At 37.9% G+C, this 12,660-nt stretch overlaps 1 protein-coding gene and 1 long non-coding RNA gene across 3 annotated transcripts in view; one reads left to right on the forward strand and one right to left on the reverse strand.

The window, feature by feature from the left end:
- The window catches only part of LOC126874483 (RNA polymerase II elongation factor Ell), a 146,907-nt gene that overhangs the window by 106,992 nt on the left and 27,255 nt on the right, over positions 1-12,660 (reverse strand). The gene's annotated exons all lie outside the window — the stretch shown is intronic.
- Positions 8,865-11,596, forward strand: LOC126874557 (uncharacterized). Its single transcript, XR_007692843.1, has 2 exons — positions 8,865-10,213; positions 10,294-11,596. It is a non-coding gene; the product is annotated as an uncharacterized LOC126874557 (long non-coding RNA).

Genomic DNA, 12,660 nt, shown 5'->3' on the forward strand with positions numbered 1-12,660 from the left:
GCTAATGTTATTCGGTAATTTGAAGATGCATGGAATCAGTGTAGCGTCTCGAGGAACGAGAAATATGCAAAGCGTGCATCGAGGAAACTACTTTTACTCGTGCATGTGTATTCTCGTTGAAGCTCTCAGAGAGAATTTTAATCCACATCGTGGACTCGAGTAAACACGTTTATTTTCAAGCGTGTTTCAGCATTTTTCAGCGAGCTGCGAGGAGTCTCGTCGTCGCTCGTCCGTCTGCGTGAAACTCATTGAAAAGCATGTTTCAGGAGCGACGCGAAGTAGACTCGAAGGATCCGGGACTCCGCGCCGGCGGTGCCGTAATCAGAGCGATTAGGCGTGGCCGCGATAAGCGTATAGTGCTCTGCGGTCGTTGCTTCAACACGCGATAAATTGTTTCTGGGTCTAGATCACGTATCGTCACTTTCGAATGCACCCCACGACGCGACCTGTAAAAGTAGGCTTGATAAAAAAAAAAAAAAAAGAGGAAGATAAAGTTTGCATAAAGAGGAAGTCTTGTGGCTACGGTTAAGTCCGATATGATCACCTTTGGGTTTCTATAAACATGGCAGTCGAATACGAAATTGCTTGTCCCTACTTTAAAAAGGATAACCGATAGAAAGAGAGTTACCTTTTCGGATGTTTTAAAACGAAATAGAATTTTCTCTGTTTTAAATATTCGCGATAGGATTGTTATTTAAAGTGCCTTAAATATTTGAATATTATAGAAATATACAAGTTTCCTCAAAAGTAATATTCGATTGGTTCTTTTAAATTCTTCATAAATGCGTCTTACGAGTTTCCTACTTTGTAAATACGCGTAGGTATACGCACTTTTGTCACATTTCGCAAGCAGGATTTATATTGTATTTTAATTTTCTTTTGATCTATTACCATTTATAATTTTTCTCCTTTTTTTTTCAATTTATATTTCCGGATTCTGGTTTTCAACATTGCACGAAAAGGAGTATATCCTTTGTACTTTGAATAGGCTGTTTCATTTTCGTTGTTTCACTTTTACGTGTGCTATTGGTTGCTTCGTTTTAACGACTTGTTGAAACCATCTCCTGGTAAAGATATTCGACCGCGCAAAATTATATACAAGTAGAAGGAAAGGACAAATTTTACATAATGTAAAAAGCGCCGTACAAAGGTTGATAAACACGACGCGTTTGGCTGAATTCTCCCGATCGGAATAAACCGTGAAACGAACTTAAAATTCAATTAACGATCACGCATGAAACTAAATGTCAAACGGCCTCGTTTGGTTTTCCGGAAAAAAATTACGCCAGCACGGTTCGATCAATCGGCTACGATCGATTTCCAGGTCAAACGAAATACACGAGCGAAAGGATTGTCCCCCCCCCTCTTTCTGACTCTAGGTGCATTGCGACCATCAGTATGCAACGAGGTATATTTAATTCGTTCGAGGAATACAAAATGTTATTGGGGTTGCTGGCATTAAATTGAATTACGTCTGGAGAATAATTTCGCGAATAGCGTGTTACAATTTTCGTTGTATCGAACAGGTCTCGCTCGTTTACGTAGTTCCCTGTAAAATAACAACCTGCGGAATTCTTAATCGAACAAAACAAAGTAAAAGTTAACATTTAGTTTCATCGACCCGATTGATTTTATTTGTTATTTATTTATCGATTTAATTGATTCACGTGTTTTCTGTTCAAACGTAAATCGCTTTTCATTTCTGCTTCCGATCTTCCCAGAACCGTAGGCTAAAGTGGAAAGGGAAAACAAAAACATCGAAACTGGAAAGTGCAAGTATGTTACTTTAACGAAGCTCATTGTTGTCGACCTTTGGTGAAATCCGCGATACTGCTTTTTCATCGACTACGCCTATTTAACCACCGATTCCACATTCTTCCTATTTATCTACCGTTAAAAGGTAATAGAAAATAGTCCGTCAAACAACGAGAAAGAGAAGTTTCACTAGGACGAACTCGAGGAACTAATAATTTTACACTATGTTCGTATGACTCGTCAGATGACTGACATTGCTCTCCTTAGAAGCAGATGATATCTAGTATTTGTTCGTCTCTCATTTAAAATTGAAAACTGAAATTTCATAGCTTGTATAACGGTAGGTAAGACATTTTGTTTGAACGAAGATTAACAACATATGGGATTGAAAATAACTGGAACATGCCGGACAAAGTTCCATACTATGCAAACTTCCAATTTTATACAAAAGACAGAGCGGAATGAAGGGGATAATCCGACCTTTTGTTTGTTTTGTTTGAAAATTATATATATATATGAAATAAAAATTTACGATGAAAAATATTTTACGAGGGTTAGGTTAATGAATCGAGAAAATTAACGAACGTTCGATGGTCTGCTATTTGCCGTACATAAACTACGTTAAATTATATACAACATCCTCTTGAATTTGTATAACGCAATTTACGTCATATCGAAGGACTTTTTACGAAATATACTTCTACGAAAATAAAGGAAGATATTACGGTAGAGTGTCATTGAAAAAGGAGAAGAGAAAAGGAAAGAAAAATACATCTTTGGAATTGTAAGCCACGCAAATCATTAAACACCGGAACGAAACGATAATTCTAATAAAAGTAAAATTTCCAAGTACCTAAACAAACAAAATAAACGAGAGAAATGTAAACAACAAATATTCACGCTTCTCATTTAATCCTTCCCAATTCTCCTCATCATCGCTTCATAGCGTTATACGTGCGTCCAAAAGACAACAAAATTTCCAATAATTTGTTTCAAACCAAATACGTAATGCTAAACATAATTTACGACCGAAGCACGAAATTGGAAACAGCAGCTGCATCGATCTTCGTCATAAGGTCGCCGAACGTATCCTTTACTTTTGTTCGAACGCTTTAAAATTTAAAAGAATCCTCGGTCAAAGGAAAAGGGAAAAAGGAACGAAAAACGACCAAACAGGAATCCATTATTCTCGTATTACCATGTCGAGGGTAGTCGACAAGGACACGTGGTTGGTGGGGGAAGCAGGTACAAAGGTGCCTCCAAAAACTCTCCAAGAGTTTTCCTCAAAACAAGGATTTCGAGCTACTGAGGTAGCCCCACCTCGACTCTGTTAAATCATAGGCTGAACGAAAAACCTTTACCAACACAGTAATTCGTGTTCAATGGCGACTATTCGTGTTCCTAAAGGTCTGATGATGCTGCTGTTTGCGTGTGTCTGTTTACGTGTCGGAAGTACCACCTGCTTTATGCGAGTGTATTATTCCACCTTGGCTCCGACAATTCACTCGCTGAGTCTCTTTACAGACGTCGTGTGCAGAGAGCTCTCTCTTTCTCTCTTCCTCTCTCTCTCTCTCTCTCTCTTTCTATCCCTTAGGGCCGACATCCTATCTCGATCATGAATCACGAAGCCCTTTGAAAAGAAAAGCCTGCGCACACGCCGCACGTCTCTCGCCATTTCGACGCGTTCGTTTAATAATCGTGGAGCGCGATTCCGGTGATTGTTCGAACGGCGATATTTAAAGTACTCGATCGTTTCTTCGCGAATAGCGGACAAGATGTACGATCGAGTTCATTGATGCGAGCTTCGTTTGGTAAAAAATATTCTAGAAAATTTTATAAGAATACAGCTTGTATTAGAATATACGAGATTCTTTTATTGGGCACAGAAGATAAATTTCCATCGTTGTCGTTACACTCTTCGATTCTAAATTAATATTCTATCGATGTCCTTTATTTAGCGAATCTTGCCTTTCGAACGTTTCTATAAATTTTTAATTTATTCGAATTCTTTTCCTGGTTTAATTAAAAACGAAAAAAAAAAAAAATTAAGCAGTCACGAGAGGCTATTTTTATGTTGCGATTTGTGTTGCGTCATATCGAAACCATGTTGTGTAAGCATCTTACGATTAATAAAGTAGCGTTAATAATCTGTTTTAGAATGAATATATCGTCGCGAACGTAACTATTGTTCGATAGAAATTTCCATAAGAAATTTATAAAAAATAAAAAAAAGAAAAACTTTTCCTACAACTGGGATAACAAACAAGTTAATGTGAGAGGACATTTGAATACAGTTTTCTTCTATGACGAATGAATTTCGAAGCTGGTTACACGGACTTGCTAAGAGGCTAATTAACACATCCACGTATTCCGCGCGATGTTGCTCAAGGTCTCGAATTCGCGGCGATTCTCAAGACCACCGTTTCCAGAAAAGGTGTGATATTTTCGCGCGATTGATCATAGGTCGAGGACCGTCTAAGTCGAGTCATTTTTCGCCCACAACTCAGCGATGAGTCACTCGAGACGTAATAATGCACTTCATTCCTCTGACCTACGCAATTTATCGTCGACTCGCGATAGAATTTCAAAATAACAGATCCTGCAGTCTGATCCATCTGTTTTTCCGTATTTTTTACTTGTTATCCTATTTTCGCTATAACATGCGAATTTTATCGTAATTACCACGCCAGTTGCCTCGATATCGTTACACAGTACTCATCAGGTCTTCGATAAATAACGTAAAGAGAGAAATAATCGATCCATTAGCTTTAACTACAATGACTTAAGTAATGCATGCAATTCACGCGATAATCGACGTGGGACGTTTATTAAATAGCGGAGACTTTGTTCGATGTAGCGATGCAACAAAGAGCAAATAACCAGATGAAAAGAATAAAACGAGACAAATCGCCACTGATACAAAACACAGCTGCCTTGGAAACACGTTCGTCCGTACGATCCTAAAAGTGCATCCTCGCTTATATCCAATACTCTTCGTATCCATTTTTTTTTCATTCTTATTGTTTATATCGTGTACGATACAATAATTCGTCTTGCAGTTGGCGAATTAACAAAATTTAGTATGAAAATTATTATAAACGTCCCGTACAACTTTTCACGTGCAACTTCTTCTTCACGGTACGTACAAATGTATGATGCAAAGATATAGTTGGCGAATGTTTGCAGAAGACACGGATAAAGCTATTGCGATATTTTTGGTTCATTCCTATTATTTATATCGTGTACGATATAATAATTCGTCTTGCAGTTGGCGAATTAACAAAATTTAGTATGAAAATTGTTATAAACGTCCCGTACAACTTTTCACGTGCAACTTCTTCTTCACGGTACGTACAAATGCATGATGCAAAGATATAGTTGGCGAATGTTTACAGAAGACACTGGTAAAGCTATTCCGATATAGAATACTTCAATATTACGTGTGATGATTTTGAAATTAAAAACAGGGTAGAAAAAAAGTGTACGTCTCGTTCCAAAGTGAAAGAAAACGAAAATTCTGATAACACAGAATCGATCAGCGACATATCACATTTTGAAACCCTTTAAAATCGATCGACGTACGAATGAAAAATGGAATAATAGACGAAAACGTATTACTGCGTTCTATGATGTAGTTTTTTAAACGTTGGTAAAAATATTATCCGGGGAACAGCATTCGCGAACGTTCTTGCTGGCGAATACGCGCCTTTAGATTACAAGAAATACAGAAGGAAAGAAAGAGCGCACGATAAACCACAATATTAATTCACCAGATAAACGCAATCAGCAGATAAACACGACCAGATACTCGCCAGCCGCTGTATGTATTTGCCTTGGAGCAGATAGAGAGAGTACGGAAAACTTGAATCGAGTCGAGTTCACCCTCTTCTCTCTGACCATTGCGTTCCGCGCTTATTATCTGACGGGAGTTTACAATAAAAATAACGTTAATAACGCCGGTGGAACGCGGACTCGTTGCGGTCGGCGCGGCATTTTTCGTTCAAGTATTTTAATTCAAAAGTTCCGTCGTGAAATATTTCGTACTTTGCGCGGTTGCTGGAATGTTCAACTTCGTTGAGGGAACAATCATCGTCCGGTGTTTTCCCGATGCTCTCCCCTTTGCGGAGAAAACTTATCGAGAAACAAATGTCAAGTGTTTTACGCAAGTTATCGCTCGTCGAATGTTCGTCTCGATTTTCTGGATTATTCGAAAGATGCGATCTCACGATCGTGAATGGAACAATTTGTTTAGATATACAGATGGCATCGGATAATTTTGTCGCTTCGTGAATCCCGCGAAGGACTTTATACGAGCGCTATCATAGGTCATAATATTCAGGATATCAGGATATCACCCTCCTGTCTACGAGCGACAAACAATTTGATGGAAGTGACGAGGGTCGCTGAATAATACCACTTAAGGTGACGGTGAAACGGATAGCGTAATATAAGAAGTGCAAAAAAGAGGGGAAAATCGTAGACCGATTTTTTTTACATCTCGGGTCTCTCCAAAACAGCGACATTTTTATATCCAAATAATATACGATAAGAAATAAATGAGAAAGACGCGTCTCGTTTTATTTTTTCAAAAATATCAGGCTCGTACTTCGATCGTGGTTAGAAGCGTTATTGAGAAAAGTATTTCGCAATTTCTTCGAAGAAAAGAGAGTTCCGTGCGCCGAGTTCAAGTTACTAAACGTAATTTACTAGGTTACAGTTATTAAATTCAATTAACCAAGTTACCGAGTTCAACAATTCTCAATGAACTCAAGGGCGCAGCTTTCCAGCTGCAAACCCTATACGATCAGCGTACGAGTCTCAATCCGTTCTAAGTTTCCAAGTAGAGTGGTTAAGCCGAGCCACAGATGTCCACTCGAACGGAGAGGAATTTCATTAGACGCAATCGTTAACGCCGGTAACATTACGAAATAGGACATAACGGACGCCTTATGTGAAATTACCATCGCGATATCGGGCATTTTGCACGGGGACTACAGTTATTCGGCCAGTGTTGCGCAACGAATCGCCGCCACCCATGTTCCCAGCGAATCGGGTGGCAGCGTGTGCGGCCACGAACCAATATTTCCTAGTTCCACGAACGAAACGGTTCTCGGGTGTTCATTTTCATTTACATATGTGATTCCCCGTTTTAAATATGTAATTCTACTCTGGGAACTCGCACAGTTCGAGCAAGTGTTCGTGACGTCCTTTATTCCTTATGCAAACCACGCGTAACCCTTTCCCCTAATTTCAGCTCAACTTTCCAGACACTCGACTGTCTGTCTGTCTGTCTGTCTATCTCTGCCTCTGTCTGTCTGTCTCTCTCTCTCTCTCTGTTTTTCATCAAGCTGCAAGCGATATATCATTTCTATCGGTATTAGACATATTGCGCTATTCAAAATATGATTTGTCTTATTTCCTGCGTTGTCCGTGACAAATACACGTAAGTAGGTACGCGTGTCAACCTATTATGCGCCAAGAGAACAGAAATCGAGAAGCGCGTGGTGCGGTGTGACGCGCGATTATACCCGGCCAACTGGAACGGCACTTTCGTCGCTCGGCTCGGGTTAAACTATCGTGACGGATGCGCGGCTTGGAAGATTCTGTCGCGTTCAATAGAACGTGGAGAACTTGTCTGAGCGGTTTCTATTGTTCGTTTGTTCTCCCGTTCAACGCACTGGGGAACATTCTTTTCCATTCTCCGCCAAATTCCCCCGTAAGTTGGTCCAACTCTTAATTGAACGTAGTTTCAACGCCTAAAGGCACTAATTGGCAACGTAATGCCGAGAATGTGGCTGAAACTCAAAAGGCTTGGCGAGAAACAGATAGAAAGGTAAATTCGAATGTAAATATCAATGGAGAGATAAGAGCGATGATTTAGAGAAAAGTGAAATTTTGATAGAATCGTTTGATAGAGAAAATTGCTCGATAAACGAGATTCGTTGGAGCATTTAATGGATGAAAATTAGCGATTGTACCGAATTGTTAGAATTCTATTCAAATGGTACGTCGAAGAATGTTTTCGATTTAGTGAGAGTTAATTTAGCGAGAATATTGTTTGTCCTAGGGTTTATGAAAAGCCTGTTTAGTTCATAAGAGTATGAATTTGCATAAAATAACGACTAGAGCTGTCTATTAATTGCTCAACGCGTATAAATTATCTAGTAAATACTTGTACTATTACGATTTAAAAGTAAGGTTGCAACAAACGTGAAGAACAAACCTCGGGATTAAATGATACTACGTATGAACGTTTACATAAAATGTAGACAAGTTTCGATCTAAAGTAGAGAAACTGCATTCGATCGAGCAAATGTTGAAAATTCAAGCGGTTCTCGATTAATTCGATTTGAAGTCGACCCGATGGATTTGCGTAACTGGCTAACTAGCGTCGCGTCGGTTGAGTCAGGTCCGCGGAGAGACAGCGTCGATTACGCTCGAGGTTCGATCAAACCGCGAAAGTTGAAATGGCTGACGGTTCGGTTACTCGTGTTTCTGCGGACAATTTCTTCTGTAACGACTCGATGATTTTTATTGCGAAAGCTACCGCACGTTTCTCGAACGTATTGCCTTACGTTTGCAATTCTGTTGCTATTTTGTATCGTTATTTCTTCAGCGAGAAATTATAGAGTTATTTAATGCGAGTATATAATAAACGAATAAATGTAATATGCGTGAACTATGTGAAATATGTAGCAGTCGTCTTTAAATTACATACCTACTACTATCGCAAGTGTATAAATGAAAAAGATTTCGGTCCGATTATTAGAAGTACTCGTACTTATTTATACTTTCGTCACTGTATATGTAACGATGTATGTGTATAGATCTAGTATGTGTAATACACATTAGGTTGACCGAAAAGTTTCTTTCGTTTAATAAGGTGCTAATAGATGAACAACAATTTGTTTTATATTATTTTATTGACTTAGGTATGATCCATTTCGTTATATCTCTATTATTATGTTCGTGCATAATTCAAAAAAACTGATATAAAACAAAAGACATTGTGCGTCTATTATTTCCTTAGAAAACGAAAGAAACTTTTCGGATAATTTAATACAACATTTTTCTTTATTTTTCTTTATTTTTTTATTTATTTATTTACAATTTGTCCAGTGGGACATTTGATAAAATATTATAGATCTAATACAACGTGGCACAAAATTTTAATGTACAAAGCGTGTTTAGCGAAGAAGTTGATAATTCGTATATTCTCAGAAAATAGTAATAAACATTTCATATGGAATAAGTAAGCTTAATTAATTTTACTACGCGTTATCGATTGAGCGTTATAATTCTATTTTTATACGTGTTGCCTTAGTATTAGAAGATGTGAAAAATCGCGTGGAAATAGATTATGTTCCTAGACGCAGTAAACTTCCTCAAAATCCTATTGGAGAAGAAATCGTTTTGAGTATGGAAACGAGCCAAGTACCGAGATATTTGGAGCAACTTGGACAGCTCTATTCGATTATTCGAATTGTTGAAACAAATTCCATTCGTTCGAATAGTTCGTTCATACAGATAAATCGTATAAATTTAAGTCACGGCGCTCCGACGATCAATTCGAATATCGTAACGGAAAAAATCGCTTTATATTTACAAGCAGGTAGATCTGACGTAACAAATGCAATTAACCTTTAAATAAACAGCCTCCGATTCTTTATTTCTTTATTTCAGCTGGAATTTGATACGAGACCCTTCCTTATTCAAAACCTACTTCTCTCCACGTATCAAACTTCCTATTACCTGAAATCACGCGAATACCTGAACACGCTCTCCAGGAAATTTGCTTATCAACGAAATATGCGAGCGCACAGGCTGAAATTGAAAATGTTCAAATCCACGAATACGTGCGTGTACGTACTTGCACATTCGCCATAATCGCGAACGCCGTTCTCCCGTGTACAGAGAGAACACGTACCGAAGAAAAATAGCGATGATATCACGGCACGCAGGAGTAAACAGGATCGTGCAATCTGGCGTTATCTTTCAGATTTACCGATGCTGCGACAGCGTGACCGTTCTCTGTAGCCAGGACGTTGCTTGTTAACGGCGGTTTGAACGCGTTGGTGGAACGAGGATGACGCGTGGAGACGACGGCAGAGTGCCTAGGAGCGCATTATCGATTCGTGAAAGGAGACTCGCGCCGGTTACTGCGGTTTCCACACGGCGGCAACGGCGACGGCAGCGGCGGCGACAACGACGACGACGCCGTGACGCGACGACGGTACAACGAGGACGACGATGGCGACGACGACGTTAACGCCGACGCCAGACCAACTGACAGACATCGAACAGCAGCCCGTTAGTCGAGTATTTTGATAACCTCATGCCACCGGCCACCGGAACTCTGTTTCCAGTTGATGGAGAATCGACACTGTTTGCACACCACCCACGGGTTTATTTGTTTAATCAGTGATATTTGCAGGGGGAATGGAAGTTCATTGAATTCGTAGGTGTTTATGTTCGGTCCTTCCAAGTAGATAGATTCATAGATTGGGTTAATCCGACTAATGCGCCGTTTCTGAGCAGGTTGAAGTTAGGTCACGGAACAGCGAGCAAGCAAATAAACGTAAAATTTGAGTAAGGACAATGCGTACGATAAGTACGATACGTAAAGAGCCATAAGGCGATCAGAATATTGCTTGTGCCCAGATATGAGAAATATATTGAGAAACGAAGGTTTATTGTGTAAATGGGAGAACGGTTTTATGGTTTCAGAAAGGAATAATACTTTGTAGTATTGTACATATACTTCAAAATCTAGAAACTTTATACCTAAGTCCAGACGAAAGGAAAAATATGTAATAAGAAACAATGTATCAGAGAGATCTTTGCAACGCTCTTTCATAACTACGATAATTTAAACGATAAAATTTAATAATCTGTCTTTATTAAATCTAAAAATTAATAATAATAATCAGGTAATCTGAGAAGAGACTGGCTTGAAATGAAACGTTACGTATGGTATGATTAGAGTACTTGTTTTATGTAAAAATTAATTTAAGCTACGGGATCAAAATAGAAATACTACTAATACCAGAACTATTTTACATTTTTCTAAGAATTCGAATATTTGTCAAAATAATTGAGAAATCAATTTCAGATTGTCATTTTTACTCGTTTGACGGAAAAATTCATTTGATACTAAAGTATTCGAAGGAGATATCATGCACAGGCGAGTATGCATATTCGTGTATCTAGTGAATATAGAATTCAACGGCGGTTTCCTAGAAAAAGTTCTTTACCTGCTCATAGGCATCGAATAGAAGCGGGGAATAAACATCGAATTTAATTACGACTGGCACCAGATATCTTTATTTCACCCTCTTACAACTTTTGTATGTACATGTATATATTCGGCTGCGGAAATGGCAATTCACGATTACGATGCGACAAGAAACAAGTGAAATCAGCGATTAGATTTAGCGTACGAAGATAAGCGAACCAAGCTGGCGATCATTTACGCTCGAAGATAAAGCAAACGTGATTTCCCGCAATAAAAGCTCTTTGAGGATTACATGTTTCAGGCTACAGCTCCACGAGATACGATTAATACTACTTGCAATATGATTTTTCTAATACATTTCTTGATAATCAGGTACGCGTACATGTTACGACGATGTAATTATTCGAGTAACGTTAACGATACTATTGTCAGATTTTTAGTTTTCGTACATATCGGTGAAATAACTTTGAAAGTTAACGAAAGAATGGACAGCGCGTTGAGACATTGTATACAGGGTGGTTGGTAACTGGTAGTACAAGCGGAAAGGGGGTGATTCTACGTGAAAAAAAGTCGAAAATATAGAATAAAAAAATTTTTTTTTAATTTTTTTTAAATTTTTCCATCGAGACAACGATCAACAGTGAGATCCGTTATAACGTACCGCACGCGTACCGAGCGAAAATTCAATGTCGATTTTCTCGACAACAAAGCCCCAAACGAAAAATTTTTATTCTATATTTTCGACTTCTTTTTTCGCGTAGAATCACCCCCTTTCCGCTTGTACCACCAGTTACCAACCACCCTGTATAATATAATAGTTATTATTATTTAAAATAACATTAATTCTGGTGAAACAGTGCAACATTATTATGTGCAGTATTAAGTACTTGTTAGCTGTATTGTAAAAGTAGCGAACGTATTAAAAGTCACTAATGTAATATAATAGAAGAAGCAATAGTTTCATCGACCAAATCTTCGAGAAATATTATTAACAGATAGAGGAAAAGAATGCTACGTTATTTATAGCAAATAATCTAGACAAAATAATTTTACACTTCTTTAACACGATATAATGACATAAGAAGCAAAGTACATAACATAATATCATATCCGTCAAAACGACCAACAATTTTTCCAACGACCAATCAACGATGTTTACCATAAATTATCGAATAGTGACTTGGTTATCTCATGATACAAATAGTTATTGTTTAAAGATAAAAAAAATTATTCGACAATCCATAACTTCAAATCTATTTTGGTATTTCGAGATTGTATTATTTACCAGTGATGTATCATATGCTACTGATTTTGATAATTGGAAAAATATAATTACGTAACTAAATAATAACAAATATAGCGTTACAATAGAATAAACAATCTATACAAGTAATTTTATATCTAGATGCGCTCAAATATAAATATATATATATATATATATATATATATGACTTATCCGTCTCCATTTCCATGTTTGTAGAAAAATAGGATCTTTGGTTAAAGTGAACGTTTTCCCATGAACAGTGACACGTACTAGTTACAATTTTCTGTCTCTCGTGCGGGAACAATTAACCTGTTCGCATTCAATTTTACGCTTATCACGAGAGTATCTGCGGAATAATTAATCCACGTCATTCTACCTCGTTGAATTTTGCTAAGATACGCGATAA

The sequence above is a fragment of the Bombus huntii genome, chromosome 2, assembly GCF_024542735.1.
Source record: "Bombus huntii isolate Logan2020A chromosome 2, iyBomHunt1.1, whole genome shotgun sequence".
Classification (NCBI taxonomy): domain Eukaryota; kingdom Metazoa; phylum Arthropoda; class Insecta; order Hymenoptera; family Apidae; genus Bombus; species Bombus huntii.